General features: G+C 34.6%; 1 protein-coding gene across 2 annotated transcripts in view; it reads right to left on the bottom strand.

Moving 5' to 3' along the window:
• Positions 1-16063, bottom strand: part of LOC136852451 (uncharacterized) — a 608387-nt gene that overhangs the window by 59745 nt on the left and 532579 nt on the right. For both annotated transcript variants that reach the window (XM_067127082.1, XM_067127083.1), the window contains one exon: positions 2870-2963. The gene's annotated coding sequence lies outside the window, so the exon portion shown is untranslated. The remainder of the gene's footprint in view (positions 1-2869; positions 2964-16063) is intronic.

Genomic DNA, 16063 nt, shown 5'->3' with positions numbered 1-16063 from the left:
TTTATTTGGATTTGCTTTGTGACTCATTTAAACGTTTCCTCTTTAGCAGCGAGTACATGACACCACCCATTTTTCCCACTGTTTTTGGATTATCTATAGACACACAGGTTTCTGTCTATTAGGCTCACTTGAAAAAAAAACCCTTTTCATAGAAACGGACAACGAAACAGATCTTAAAACTAGAATCATAGGCAATTTACCACGTTAAACTCGTCGACATTGCTGGCACCTATTTTGCCAAAACGAATCACTTTCGTCACTAAACACTTGTATTGACCTGCGTGGAAATTAGACACGACGGAACGAGGTCTAATGAAAATGAGTATTGTCAATCACGTAACGTAGCGCTCTCATCAATCCTCGCTGCTACGTCCCGGATATTGCCTTTCTATTTGCTCTCTCCTATTTTATGCCCAGTCTTTCCCCTGGCCTCCATTTCCCTTTGATTCGTAGGATCAATAGAGGACAGAATCCGAAGCTAAGCCGGGATCTCCACTCATTGCCCCGGATATTTACAGATCTCAAACACTAAAGGTATCGGACCTCTCACACGGGATTAGCCCGGGTGCTTATCGGTCTGGTCAAAGAATACAAAGGATTTGGGACTACAGTCTCTGTGTATTCGTAACTCTTACAAAAAAGCAATATACCAGGGTTAATCGCTATTCCAGTAAACGCTGGGTTTCATATTTTTTGGGGTCTGACGAAATGATTACTTTTGTTGTTTATCGGTTTGCGAGCTTAGTGCCGTGGATTACTGAAGGCCTTGGTGTAGGCAGCATGAAAGTTGTTCTTCATGAACATTGTTGCTTGGGGTTTAAACTTAAATCTGTCTATTTGGAAACGAGAAATAGCTTTAAAAATTATTTATATATGAACACTTGATATTGATTATTATTTCAATTATTCTATTATCTTTGTGTAATGAACTGAATTAAGCTATTGAAAATACGTTTTGTTCACAAACTATAGCTAGTTGGCTACGGAATGAATTATATTGCAGCAGGTTAAGGACAAAATTCATCCTAAGAAATCTTCCATAGGGAATTAATTCTCTAGTAACTGATCCCAGCAGCTAATTATAATAAAATATCATGTAGATTTTGCAATGTTTGCACCATACACTTCTCCTTAAAGTACGAAGTTCTTGAACAGAAGCCAAGGTTAGTCTTTCGCAGAAGGCGTAATGGTCTTCTGTTGGGAATTTCACTGGAAATATAAAATTAAATACACGAGAGAATTGTGCAATTGGATTACTGCATTAATATTTCATTTTTTACACCTGTACATCGTACGACTTCTTGTCACAGGTATTGAATGCGCTGGTTGTGCAATGTTTGGTTGCAGAGCGGATGCACCTGTATGCACTGCTATGCTAAATTGAATATTCGAATTTCTCTCTCTGTTTTGGTAATTCGTTTACGAATACATGTTCAGTTTTGATGATAAATCTCTCTTTCAGAAGAGATATTCAGTTCAGAATATTAGTATTTCTCTCTCTCTCTCTCTCTCTCTCTCTCTCTCTCTCTCTCTCTCTCTCTCTCTCTCTCTCTCTCTCTCTCTCTCTCTGTCATCGTAACTATTTCGAAGAGCCCTTAAAACTTTGTCAATATACTAAAGCCTCTTATGCATTATGTCAAAGGAAAACTCGAAAGTTTTGGATAATATGAAGTAAGTGGTATGCATTCTAAAATTCAAAATCTTTTCCAGTTTAAAACTGTAAGAAACAAGCTGTTAGGATAAGAATGAATCCATATTGCTAAAAGGATCAGCCAAAACGAACGAGAAAGTTTTTCTAGGCACTCAAGTCTAACAACACGAGTCAAATATTTTATACTTACTGCATCGAGCAACAGATTGAATAAAAATCTGTGTCTGCCATTTCCTTTTAGCGTTCGTGGAATTAAGGACAAGTTAGCCACGAAAGTGTAATGCATACACTGCCTACTCTTTGGCTAATGTACATGACATTTTGAAAGGGCTGTGCTATGATTTTTGTCTACCAAATACGACATCGTGAGAGGCCATAAGATACATCGTATTTATTGAAAAACTGACTTAGAATGAAATATTTCTAGCCGACTTAACTGCAAATGTGAGTTGAAATTTCCATTACAGATATTATTCCAGTTTTATAATTACTCACACAGGAACAGAAAATGGCTGAGGCTACTAAACACGACTTGTTTTACTTCATTAAATAGAGAATTAGGAAATATGAGGTTAGGCACTGTTTTAGCCAATCGAAAGAACCAACATACTATTGACGTTCCCTAATCACTGAATCTAGGCTTTTTAGATGGCTCCATTTTCTTACCTCAGCTGATATGGAAAATGTACTGATATTAAAGTGAAAAGAACTCATAGGCACATCTTTTGAAAAAACCACACACATGCATATATGTATATATACATACACACACATAAGACATATAGTTACACACAGACAAACACACACACATATACTTTCATGAAGCTACAAATGTCGCATAATATCCAATTCACGCTACTTCGGGAATATCCCCGATGGGGAATTATCACCGAAGGCAAATTTTTGTAAGTGATAAATTCCCCTTTGGTGATAATTCCCCATCGGGGATTTTCCCGAAGTAGCGTGAATTGGATATTAAGTGACTTTGGATATTATATATCTATCTATCTATCTATCTCTCTAACTAACTACACATGCACACAAACACACACACACATATATATATATATATATATATATATATATATATATATATATATATATATATATATATATATATATATATATATATATATATATATATATATATATATATATAATATATAATAAAAGGCAATCAAGATTTCAAAGCAGAACTGTGTTGAAAATAAAACTTACCATCTCCACAGTCAAAATGTGAAAAGTCTTCACCTGCCAGGTGCTACGAGACTACTGAGGAAAGTCATAAGTGGATCCACGAGGTCACTTTCACCTGGAAAGAAAGCATACTAAGTGAAGAGGTAACTTTGTTATCAATGATTATAGAGAAAATGTTTCTTATTCCCGTCGAGAAAGAAAACATAATGGAGAACATCAAATTTGTTGAACGGGAATCCATATGGAGAATTTAAAGTCTTAATTACAAGGAAAACTTGATGATATAGGAAATGATTCAGAAGTATGTTTACCTGCTTGAGATGGAGACCACTTTAACACAAGCCTGAAGTAACTGATGACATTAAAGCGTTGATAAAAGAGAGCGGTCATTATTAAATATTCATCAAAAGAATCACAAAACAGATTAAACAAGTAAAAAATGCGCCGAAGTATCTTCGGCGCAATCGAGTTTTTTGTACAACCCCTACAGCGTATAATCAAGGCCAACGTTAATAGATTTCGGTGGTCTCGGTATAATTCTGTATGATCCGCTGCCCAGAAACTTTAACCACGGCCCGTTGCTGGCCTATTCAATATCGTTGCCAGAAGCACGACTATGGCTAACTTTAACCTTAAATAAAATAAAAACTACTGAGGCTAGAGGGTTGCAATTTGGTATGTTTGATGATTGACGGGTGGATGATCAACATACAAATTTGCAGGCCTCTAGCCTCTGCAGTTTTTAAGATGTGAGGGCGGACAGAAAAAAGTACGGACAGAATAAAGTGCGGATGGACAGACAAAGCCAGCACAATAGTTTTCTTTTACAGAAAACAAAAAGAGGAGAAATTTGTATAAACTGTTAATCTAAAGTATCGATGTAAATTATGTAACGGAGTTCCCATTTAGGTATGCTTTCACGATTTGAGCCGGGAGATGAAGCGAGGGTAATCTGAGAGTGCTTCATTGTAAGAGAAAGTAGGCTCTAGTATGTTTCATGAAGCATTTAATTCCTTTCTGGAAAAACTCACAGAGAATTAATGGAGGGTGATTTGTATTATTTTTACTTTGTCTCACAAATTCTAAACCTATGAATAATTATGGTAAAAGTTTATTCTAATTAATATATATGACAGAAAGCATTGCAGTACTCCTACAAAAATTATCTCAATAAATATACTTATTGTTAACGCAGTTCTACATGAGCATTGGTTCCCTGGGAAGTGCTAATAGTTTTGGGTCTAAATGTTGAATTTTATACCGAGAGACAAAAAGGGTCCAGTAGAGGGTTGTGGACTCTTGGTGGCAGAGAATTGTCCCTGAATGGCAGATGAAACTTCCTCACATGTTATTAATGACAATCATGTTTTTCACTCCTGTGGGATACTGTAAAAGAAAATAATAACATTCCCTCTACTTAGTATGTTGTGAAAGGAGCAAGATTTATATATATATATATATATATATATATATATATATATATATATATATATATATATATATATATATATATATATATATATATATATATATATAATATATATATCTTCTAGTAACTGGCAACACTCTCTTTAAATGCAGGTAAATTTAAAAGTTCAATCAATAAATATTAGGGGAGGCATGGAATACCATATTCTGGAAGCAAGTCGTATAAGAGAGAGAGAGAGAGAGAGAGAGAGAGAGAGAGAGAGAGAGAGAGAGAGAGAGAGAGAGAGAGAGTTTTAAGGTTTTTGTTGGTCCTCTAAGTATTGGTTCTTTTTCCTATCAGGAAAGGAAGCTGAATTCCTGTAATCAGTTCCTTCTAAATCTTTCTCATCTACCTTAATTGAGACATTTTGTGCTCTAACCTTATCATTTCTCAGAGTCTTAGAATCCCACCTAAGAATAAATATTATATCTGCCAAACATTTGATATTTGATCTTTTAACTAACAGACTTTTCAGGAAAATCAGATGACTTGTATTATTATTGGCCCGTACTACTTAGGAATATACTTTGTTTTCTGATATTCAAGTGTTCTGAGGTTTTGAGCATATATATATATATATATATATATATATATATATATATATATATATATATATATATATATATATATATATATACACACACACACACACACATATATATATATACAATATATATATATATATAGGCCTTTCGATACACGGTCCTTTGCCAGGAAGGAAAAGTGAAACAACGGTGTGATTGAAAGGCCTTTCAACACACTTTGGTCCTTTTACTAGAAGACTCAGCAAAGGACCGTGTTTATACATTCATCACGTTCCATATCTTTGAATCAGTTTTATATATATATGGCATATATATATATATATATATACATTCATGACGTTCCATATATTATATGAATCAGTTATATATATATATATATATATATATATATATATATATATATATATATATATATATATATATATATATATATATATATATATATATATAATTATGTCATCACCTCATGGTACTCAGTTTATGAATAAGTAAATTCCAGATAAGAAAATATGATAAATTGCTATACTTCCTCAAGTCATCACTGAGATGGTAAATAACTGTCACATTCAGTTTAGCTCAGCATAGAAGCATTCATGCCTTCTAATTCAAAACCCGTCGCATTACTTAACCATCCGGTCGAACGACCACCTAATCCCGCCCGAGCGAGAGATTCAATACCTTTAGTATCCGAGAGATCTGTAAATATAACCGGGAGGAGCGAAATCGCCGGAAATCCCTGAAGGTAGCCTTGGATTCTGGCCCTTATTGATCGTCCCTCGATTCAAAGGGAGAAGGAACGGAGCCCCGGGTAAAGATTGAACGCATAACAGTAAGGGAGGAAATAGGAAGGAAAGATCTTTGGGGAAGTAACGAGCATTGATAAAAGAGACTCGTGATTGCCTAAGCTTCTTTTTCATGATGGTTCGTTTCTTCCCGGAAAGGATTTTTCCTCACAATCGTCCGTCAGCTCTCGAGACTCGTGGAGCAGGATGAGTAGGATGACACGTGTTTTATTAGGAAAAGTGAGGAAGGATGGTAGGATGGGATAGGATTTTTTTTCTCGAGCGTTACGGCATGAAGGAATAATTAGAAAATAGAATGACCACTGCTTACCAGTCCTCTTCCTTGTTGGATTCTTCGAATTTTTCTCCGCCTCCATTTTCTGGGGTTAAAAACCGACTGGATTAATTCATGTTATTATAAATACACTAATAATGTAACGAACATTCGGCGTTAAGTAAATATAACAATAGACACAAAATGCCTTACACCGTTTCTGGTCTTCCTGTACTTTCATGGTTTCCAGACGCATTATCTCAAATCTGATTCAGTTTTAAATCCGTGTCAGTCTTAAGTCTGAATCAGTCCTAAATCCGTGTCAGTCTAAATTTGAGTCAGTCTTAAATCTGAATCAGTCTTAAAACCGAATCAGTCTTAATGCCGAATCAGTCTTAAATCCGAATGAGTTTTAAATCCGAATCAGTCTTAAATCTGATTCAGTCTTAAATCCAAGTCAGTCTTAAATATTAATCAGTCTTAAATCTGGATCAGTCTAGCAGCGGAGTCAACAAAGGACAAATGAACTTGGGGACGACAAGCTATTTACACGCGTCTACTTCCACTTCCGAACTAATTAAAGGACTAGAATTGTCTGCCAAACTCCGTTGGCCGTCTTCTTCCGCTTCCGCATCCTCTTCTTCTTCTTCTCTCATTATAATCAATAGGTCCTTCGTTACAAGAGGAAAGTCAATTTCGTGTTAATTAATTCGTCATTGCGTCCCGGATTCTGCCTTAAGTCGCTCTAAACTTCGGTAACCAGGTGGAGAAGTTGTCTCAGTACGTCTCTAATACAGTATAATATATGTATATATATATATATATATATATATATATATATATATATATATATATATATATATATATATATATATATATATATTTAATGAAATTTTATTGAGGGAGACTGACAGTCAGTCTGTGATCTAGACAACTGCAGATTCATTATTCTTAATGCAGGTTGAAAGTAAAATGAAATCCTCAAGACGGGAAAACCTTTTGTAGCAGTGTGAGAGCAGGACGAGGGGGAGGTGAATGAAGAATTATTCTCAGGACAAAATCAGAATCACTATAAAAACGCATCAACTTTTTGTGCTGACGTTCTCTCATTGGACATAAGGACAGATTTTTCCAAAGACAACAAAGCTTGACTGCAGAGCACAAAGAGAGAAAACGCGAGCAAGTGAGATATTCAAAGCCGAGCAGTGATAAAACCTGAGAGCCACGAAAAGGCGTCAGAGAACAATGGCATTTTCTGTTTCTCTCACGCTTGAAGTTGATTAAAAATGCTTCTTGGTTTGTGTGAAATGAACATGGAAAGATAAATATGTTTTTATGATCCATAAGATCTTTTGAAGTCAAAGAAGGCCTTACTTTTATTTCTCGAAAGATATCTCACTGATTTAATTACTCATGCATTTTTCGGTGCTCTTCTCGTAAAAACAACAAGAAAAATGATTGATTAATCTTCAGTTTTTCAGTGCTATCATCAATATAATGCAATATACAACAAAATATTTCATAAACTTGTTCACCTGATGAATAGATTATTAAGCAAGCAAACTTCCGCATTTACACGAGTAAAAGAGAAATGTTTTCTTTTGCACCTGTTATGAAGATATGAAAAGGAGTTATCTATTATTTGAAATTCTTCGTAACCATTTCTGAGAAACACTACGTACAAGAACTTCTTCCTTTTAAAGCAAACTACAAACTACGCACACTTTGAATTTATTCTTATTAAAATTAATCCTAATTTGAGTATCTATTAAGAAACGAATAGCTTTATACAAGTATCACACAGATATGGTTCTCATATATTTTTCTTCTAGCAATACTAGTTTGTAAAAGTACATTATTTGCAATATTAGTCGATGCTGGATCAAGGAAGAAAGCGGGGTAAAGTTTCTGTGGACGACAAATGGAAACAAAGCATGCCAAGGTAATAAAAAATATGGCGAACTGCATTCACAGAGAGAGAGAGAGAGAGAGAGAGAGAGAGAGAGAGAGAGAGAGAGAGAGAGAGAGAGAGAGAGAGAGAGAGAGAGAGAGAGAGAGAACGTTATCTTCGAGAAAGACTTGCCCACTAATTTGTTAAAGGTAATGTTGAGATTTAATTTCTGAGAATTTGAAATCCAGTGGGTGTCCACAGAAAAAAATTGGACAACTATCTATTTTTCTGATGGATAAAAAACGATCAGAGTCGCTTATGCTGGGGAGAGAGATGCAAACAGTAGTAAATTTAAATGTGGTCAGAGTTGGTGTTGGTTGGAAAAGAAAAATTATTCTTCTCTTAATATGAAAGGCTAGAAAATATTCCGCAGGTATGGAAATATTTCGTTGGATTCTGAAGAATATAAGTTTGTGAACTTATTTCGTCCTTTAGAGCACAATATTCTTGAAGGAATTCTTAAAATTCTGTTCCGACCAGCGAAAAATTTCGTATGTTCAGTTTCTGCATTATGGTAAGGCATTCTACAACATTTCTTTAGCTTGGTAAGCAATATATATTTATGAAGTGCCCGAACACAATGTTATCCCAGAGAGCCAACTGAAGCGGACAATAATTATCACATCCATAACTTATATGCTCTAAGGAAATGGCTAGCAAATGGTGTTTACACATTTTAGATGATCTGAGGGTTGAACTTTAATTAGACGAGTACAATATAAGATTCGATGATTCTGATTCTAGTTATTCGGTTGTCAGCAAGTCAGTTAATAAACTTTTATGTCTTTACTCTGTCAGAAACGTTATATCTTGTATTTCTGATTACACAAGTAGATATTATTTAAGGGATGTGATTAAATCATGTCTCATTAACGCAAATGCTGGCAGATTTTCAAAATTAATCTAAAGGTTCCATATCACTTGCTCTTTTTCATATATGTATATTTGTTTCTGTGCATAATCATTGCATATGCATTTTAATTACCAAAATAATTTGAAATGAGTGTTATTTGAGATTTTAAGACGACGCTAACTCGAATTTAAGTTTCTTAAAGTCTCCATGAGGATTATCATACTTAATCCTTTAGGAGTTAATCCTATAGTGATAAATAATTAACATTAGACACGTAACTGTCATGACTTAGCATACGCGTCAAAATAATAACTCAAATGAAAGAACTATATTATTGAAAAAATATATTATTTACAAACATTGCAAAGTAAAGACGAAGGTATAAAGCCACAGTGCTAACCATTCAGGGTAAGTAACGCCTCTCTGACAAATGGCGAACCTGGAGTTAGCTCGTGAGAAATGGCTCAGCCTATCCATCCGGGAACTTATAATTTCACACTTGTCTTCACTTTAGGCCTGTGGCATTGATCTAGAGATGTGTTTATACCGAGAGAGATTTCAGGATCGGCTGACTATGACATTAGTGAGGACAAAAATGCTTTCCCGAATGTGGGTGACTTTCTCGCAGACGATGGTATTAACTGTCTTTCACTGCCTACCAAGAAGAGAGGAATGGGATAGAGGAAATTTAATATTATTATTATTATTATTATTATTATTATTATTATTATTATTATTATTATTATTATTATTATTATTATTATTATTATTATACAGATGAAACCTATTCATATCGAACAAGCCCGCAGAGGCCACTGACTTGAAATTCAATCTTCCAAGAATATGATATTTATTAGGAAGAAGTAAGAGGAAGTAAAGTGAAATACAGAGAGAGAAGAGATCCCACTTATTAAAAAAGAAAAAAATAGCAAAGATATTAAAATTGATTAACTAGCATGTGTATTCGGCGTTGTATTAGGAGGTAACTGGCGCAATTGGTGGGAAAAATTGGTTTGCAAGCTTGGGAGGAATTGAAATCCTTTCTCGTTATTGTCACTGTTTGTGGTTTACCATTGCTAACAATATCAAATTTCTCGTTACCCTTCATTTTGTAAGATGTTTTAATTTGGGAAGAAATTAAGTAGGTTATGGATGTAAACAGATTTGAAGAGAAATTGAACAGATACATTACAAACGCAAAATTAAAATGTCTGTAGAAAAGAGAGAGAGAGAGAGAGAGAGAGAGAGAGAGAGAGAGAGAGAGAGAGAGAGAGAGAGAGAGAGAGAAACATTACACAAAGTTTCATTTTGGATGATCTCTCCCTCTTCAAAAAAAGGAATAAAACCAAAATCTCCAAAACTTTTCTGTCATAATCATCCTTAAACTGCGTCGTGATTGAGTTGGCAAAGATTCAACTTCCGACTGGAGTCCAGCGAAGAAGAAATTAGAGTTCGGTAAACTGAATTGCTGACACCGTGATGAAATAGTCTGGGATAAATTGAAAAATTCTTCTACTTTTCTTACTTCTTTCCTTCGTATCTTTTCTCTTTCACAGATCTGGTCGTAAAACTTTATTCATTTTCTCACTAGTGAAAAAGACTTGTCCGTATATGACTTCTCAGCAGTTAAAGAAAAATATATTCCAAATGAGAGAGAGAGAGAGAGAGAGAGAGAGAGAGAGAGAGAGAGAGAGAGAGAGAGAGAGAGAGAGAAGACGTGATTAATTTCCGAAGAAATTACCTTTAATCGATAGTTTTCTTTGACTACTGTTAATGAAATGTCAGTGTACTTTTCAGATCAGGAGGAAATTAGGCTCCGGAAACCCAAATTACACGTGAGAGAGAGAGAGAGAGAGAGAGAGAGAGAGAGAGAGAGAGAGAGAGAGAGAGAGAGAGAGAGAGGACTCAATTAGGTTTTTATTTCACTTGCAACCCCTGAAAATACTTGACCAAAAAATGACAGCAGATACCATGGAAAGGGGGAAGGAGCAATGACAGCGGGGTGGGGGTGGGGGTCTTGGCAACCTCAAGTTTCGGAAACTTTGAGGAGTGCAACTGTCCCGATCACTCGATCTCTCCTGTCCTTGCGTTGCCGAGGAAAGCGGAATTTGACAAGTTTTGTGGAGCGTTGAAAAAGATGCTAGTTGTTTTTGGGATCATTTACTTATGGGATGTCTGTTTCAGAAAACCTATTCTTTAATGAGACGGATAAACGAGGAAAGAAAGACAAACTCAAAATAATACGGAATTAAATATTAACGATGACTAAAAGACAAACAGAAACAATGAATACAAATATTCGTATAATGATCGAGTCAACGAACTGTTTGGCAAAGCAACCTGGGATACTTTCCTCTCCTGTGTACGTTAGGTGTATTTGCGTATACGTATATAGTTGGTTACCATGGGAAGAGAAGCTAATATAGAAAGTGTAGTTATCTATCTATCTATATATACAGTATATATGTACACACACACACACACACACACACACACACACACACATATATATATATATATATATATATATATATATATATATATACATATACAGGGTGTTTCAAAATTAGAGGGCTCCCCCTCTACAGCATAAACTAAAACTGATATGGACAAAAACAAAAGTAATTCAGAACAGGTATTTATTTAAGTTTCTTTCTGAGTATTTAATATTTTGTGTGGCCTCCATCTGCCTGTACCACAGCCTGCATTCTTGAGGGGTATGATTTCAGCAAATCGCAAAAAAACTGAGACTCAAACTCCATTTCCCTGAGCACTTCAGTCACCTCTCTTCGCAGGTCGTCGAGGCTTGGTAGACCATCATAGTTCACTGTGCGCGCTTCAACACCATCCTTTAAGATACTACCAATGTTTTCACACAAATTAAGGTCAGGGGAGCTACCTGGAAATTCACTTGATGAGAAGAAATCGATACCACTGTTTCGAAGCAGCTCCTGTGTCTGAAGAGCCTTGAAACATGGTGCCTTATCATGCAAAAATGTTACTTCTTCAACAGATAACACATTTTCAGGATCTTTGAGGAAAGGAAATACTCCACCAGTAAGCACAGTTTCTCTGAAGTATTCACCATTCCATGACTGTCCTTTTTCTTTGATGATCCACATTAACCATTTGGCTGTGAAACAGAAAAATTCCCAAACAGTCATGAAATTTCACAACTTTGCGATAGCGCACGTCATCGCTGATATCATCCAACTTTGCAGCCCAAATGATGTCATTTTTATGATTTGGCTTCCTGACTGTGTAAATGAAGAATTCATCTGATGCGGCAACATGGAGAAAGTCAGCTTCATCCCAATCTTTAAGAAATGAACCACAAAACCATGCACGGTCTTCTCTCTGTTGCTGGGTGATGTTGGGCTTGCTGATAACATGAAATGGCTTGATACCAGATTTTTTCAACTCACGATATACAGCACTATAACTTCTCTTCTTTCTCCTTTTTGTTTCTAGTTCAAGCGCCAATTTATGTAGAGACTTTCTTGGTCTACCCACTGCCTCAGCTATGATGTCTTTTGGCTCCTGAGAAAGGACTTCAGGCCTTCCAAGATTCTCACTCTTTTTGCAATGACAGTCATATGGATTTTGTTCCAGTTTCTTTTAACAAAGGATTCATCTCTTTTAATGTATTTAGCTATCCAGGAACGTGAAATGAAGGATGCGCCAGCATCCCTGGCCTCTCTGAAGGTTATAGCCCAGATTTGGTCAATCCATCTGATTTCCTCTGAGTCGTTAGCCATGGTTGTATCTAAGTCCGTCACTCAGTCTGAAAATACAAGAAATGTAAAATGAAAAATAGCTTAATAGAAACTTAAAATAATGTACTTGGAGATAGGCTATAGCAGAAAACTTCATAACTTTTCATTTGTTCTGTGGAGGGCGGGGGGGAGGGGGTATATATATATATATATATATATATATATATATATATATATATATATATATATATATATGCATATACTGTATATATATATATATATATATATATATATATATATATATATATATATATATATATATATATATATATATATATGTATATATATATATATATATATATATATATATATATATATATATATATATATATATATATATATATATATATATATATATATATATATATATATATATATATATATATATATATATATATATATATATATATATATATATATATATAATATATATATATATATATCCATCTTTCCAAGCTGATAATAAATATAAAACATCCATCTTTCCAAGCTGAAAATAAATAGCGCCACGCACAGAGGCTTCAGATAGAAATTAAGAGATCATTGTGGCTATTAAAAAGCAAACATCTGGTAACAGCGACCAGTAGGTTTACTCGTATATGCGTATTTACCTACACATGAATGTGTATGTACGCAATAACCCACAAACGTATGCACCCAAAGACTTTACATTTTTTGCTCCATCCTGTAGAGAGTAGAAAAACCATGTTTAAAAGAAAAAAAAAAATAAACAGTGAATAATCGAAATATCATATAAAAGTGTCAACTGGTTATTAGCTCACCCAATGTAATTATATTATGGCACACAATTCGTTAACCTGTGAATTGTTAGAGCGAAAATGATATCAGGTTACAAATGACTGTTTCAAGTATCGCACCATGATCAGAAAAAAAATGTTCTACAAATATTTCATAATGCTTTCTTGAAGTATAACAAGATATCTTTTTGAGGAACAAATGCACTTATAAAAACGTATGACGGAAATCAAAACTCATTAATTTTCTTAATGAACTCTCTAGACTTGAAAGAAATATTACTTGATCCTCTATTTCAGTGAAATGAAATTATTCCTTTTCACCTGGCGTAAAACCCAATTGCCATTCTGCTTCGACAATGATTTTTTCAGTCGCTGTTCATCTCCTGAACTGACACATATCACTAACTATTTCACTCTAGTCTCTTCTTCCTCATTCTCTATTTCATGAAGGACACTTGACGACCCTCTCTCAGTTTGGTATATCTTTCAAGTTTATAATCTACTCTAAAATGTCATCCGTGATGGGAAAGCCTTATAATTTTTTTTTAATTAGACTCGTTAGTATAATTTTTACATTTTCTTTTTTCAGCTCGATTGCTCCCCTCTATCTTTATTTTATTATTATTTTTCCTTATTAAGAAATGCTTCTTTTTTCAGAATTTTTCACCCATTCTCTGTTAATGATCTGATGCAGTCAGTGAGTGACAAAATGATAAGAGTTTAGTGCCGACATCAAAGGATAGATAAGTAGTTAAGAAATATCGTTGTAGCAATAAAAGAAATGGTGAGAAATGAGAGAATTCCACAGCGGAACGATGGAAGGAAAGACCCTATGAAAATATCGATCATTCTCTGGATTGTATCACTCGATATCTAGAGTAAGACAAATTGAGCGGCTAATTGTTTGAAAGAAAAGCATTTAATTCAATTATAACCTCAAAGGAATAAAATATAAGGTCAGGAAAGCGTGCGTGCGTGTTTGAGAGAGAGAGAGAGAGAGAGAGAGAGAGAGAGAGAGAGAGAGAGAGAGAGAGGATCATAACTATTAAAAAGAACTTTCAAATATAAAGTGATAATGCTAGTATAGGACTGATTTAGTCGAATAAATTTTTCAAATTCATTGGAAGACTTTTAATCTAAATTAAGCGTTTTCTCAATATAATCTTGAGTCATTCCAGAACTCGACTAGGCAGAGAAACAGACAGACAGTGTTTCCTTCTATCGGGTGAATTTCACTGAATCGAGGTGTCTTAATTCACAGTAATCTTCACGCAATGGAAATGAAATGGCTAAAGCTCAAGATCGAATGTGAAAAACTAAGGATTGCTAACACTGAAAATAAAAGGGTATTACGGTACATAATTTATTTAAGCAAAAGATGGGGGTTTCTTGTTCTCTCTTATCTGTAAGGAAATCTTTTGGTGCTATCCTCAATTCATCTTCGTTTCTTTCCAGTTTCTGTCTCCCATTCCTCACCAGTCAAGTGTTTCCTGCCGTTAATTTTCTGTCTCAACAAATGGATGCTGTTCCATTTCTCCCCATTTCGTATTACTTTTGGGGTTTGGACCATTTTCACCCTTTTCTTTGTTGTTGTTCACCTAGTTCAATTTTTTAAAAATTCCTGTTCATACTGGTCAAGTCTGAATAGTTGCTTTATTGTTTCTGATTTGTGTGTCGACTCATTTCTTTAATAAAAAAGGATCTGTTCCTCATAATGCTTTTGCTAATGTTCATCGTTTTTACTCAAAACATATTTGTCCTTTTTAACTATTTATATTTTCAAATATTTCAACCAATTCATTTCCTTACTCTTCCTCGCTTCTCCATTCCGTAATCGTTCTTTTCAACACAGTTCTCATTTTTCAATTTAATCGCCGATTCTTTTCACAGCCGTTGACATATATTTTTACCGGTAATTTTTTTTTGTATCCCAACAGTAGATGAGTCGTGGAAATTTTCATTAGCTTCATTACAAAAACTCTCCAAATATCCTTTACATTTCTTCCTTGCCTCACATCTGGGAGATATACTGTATATATATATATATATATATATATATATATATATATATATATATATATATATATATATATATATATATATATAATATATTTTTTTCTCCCTTGAAAAAAAAAAAAATCTTGGGTGTTAAAAAAGGCCAGAAAGAACCCTGGAAGAGAAAAGATTCTCACTCAATTTTTTTGTTCCCATTCTCATCCTCCCCTGAGTTATGGCCTTGTTTAGGAGATGGTCTTCTCTTTCATTTATATTCTTCGCCCGAGTTTGTCTCCGTTTTGCTCTACGGTATTCGCAGAGGATTTATGTTGAAGTGCCTTGTTCGGTATTCATTACCTTGCTAAAAGGTTCTGTCTTTTGTATCTTGAGAATATACTTCGCTGCTTCGTATGGTGCTCTGATTGGAAATTACATGTTAACTGCAATATTTAAGTATAGCTGTTTCATTAATTTAATAATGCAGGGAATTTCTTCTCACAGGTAAAAATGATGCTTCCCGATGAACTTAAGGTTAATAAGCACTTCACGAGAAACCTTTTACTGTACTATTAGGGTCTAAGTTTAAATACATTTATCTGTCGCATGAGTGGCGATTCATTAAGAGTTACTGTTTTTTTATAATTCGAGCAAGGAGGTACTATTGTGTATGTATAATATCTATTGCCATCTGTTAAGTTCCTCGTTGGAAGAGTCGGTAGAGTTCTCGGATAGCACTCTGCTAGGCCCGAGTTCGAGTCTCCGGCCGGCCAATGAAGAATTAGAGGAATTTATTTCTGGTGAGAAATTCATTTT

This window comes from Macrobrachium rosenbergii, chromosome 25, assembly GCF_040412425.1.
Source record: "Macrobrachium rosenbergii isolate ZJJX-2024 chromosome 25, ASM4041242v1, whole genome shotgun sequence".
NCBI lineage: Eukaryota > Metazoa > Arthropoda > Malacostraca > Decapoda > Palaemonidae > Macrobrachium > Macrobrachium rosenbergii.
Note: the sequence above shows the minus strand (reverse complement) of the source record. Positions and strands in the feature narration are given on the sequence as shown.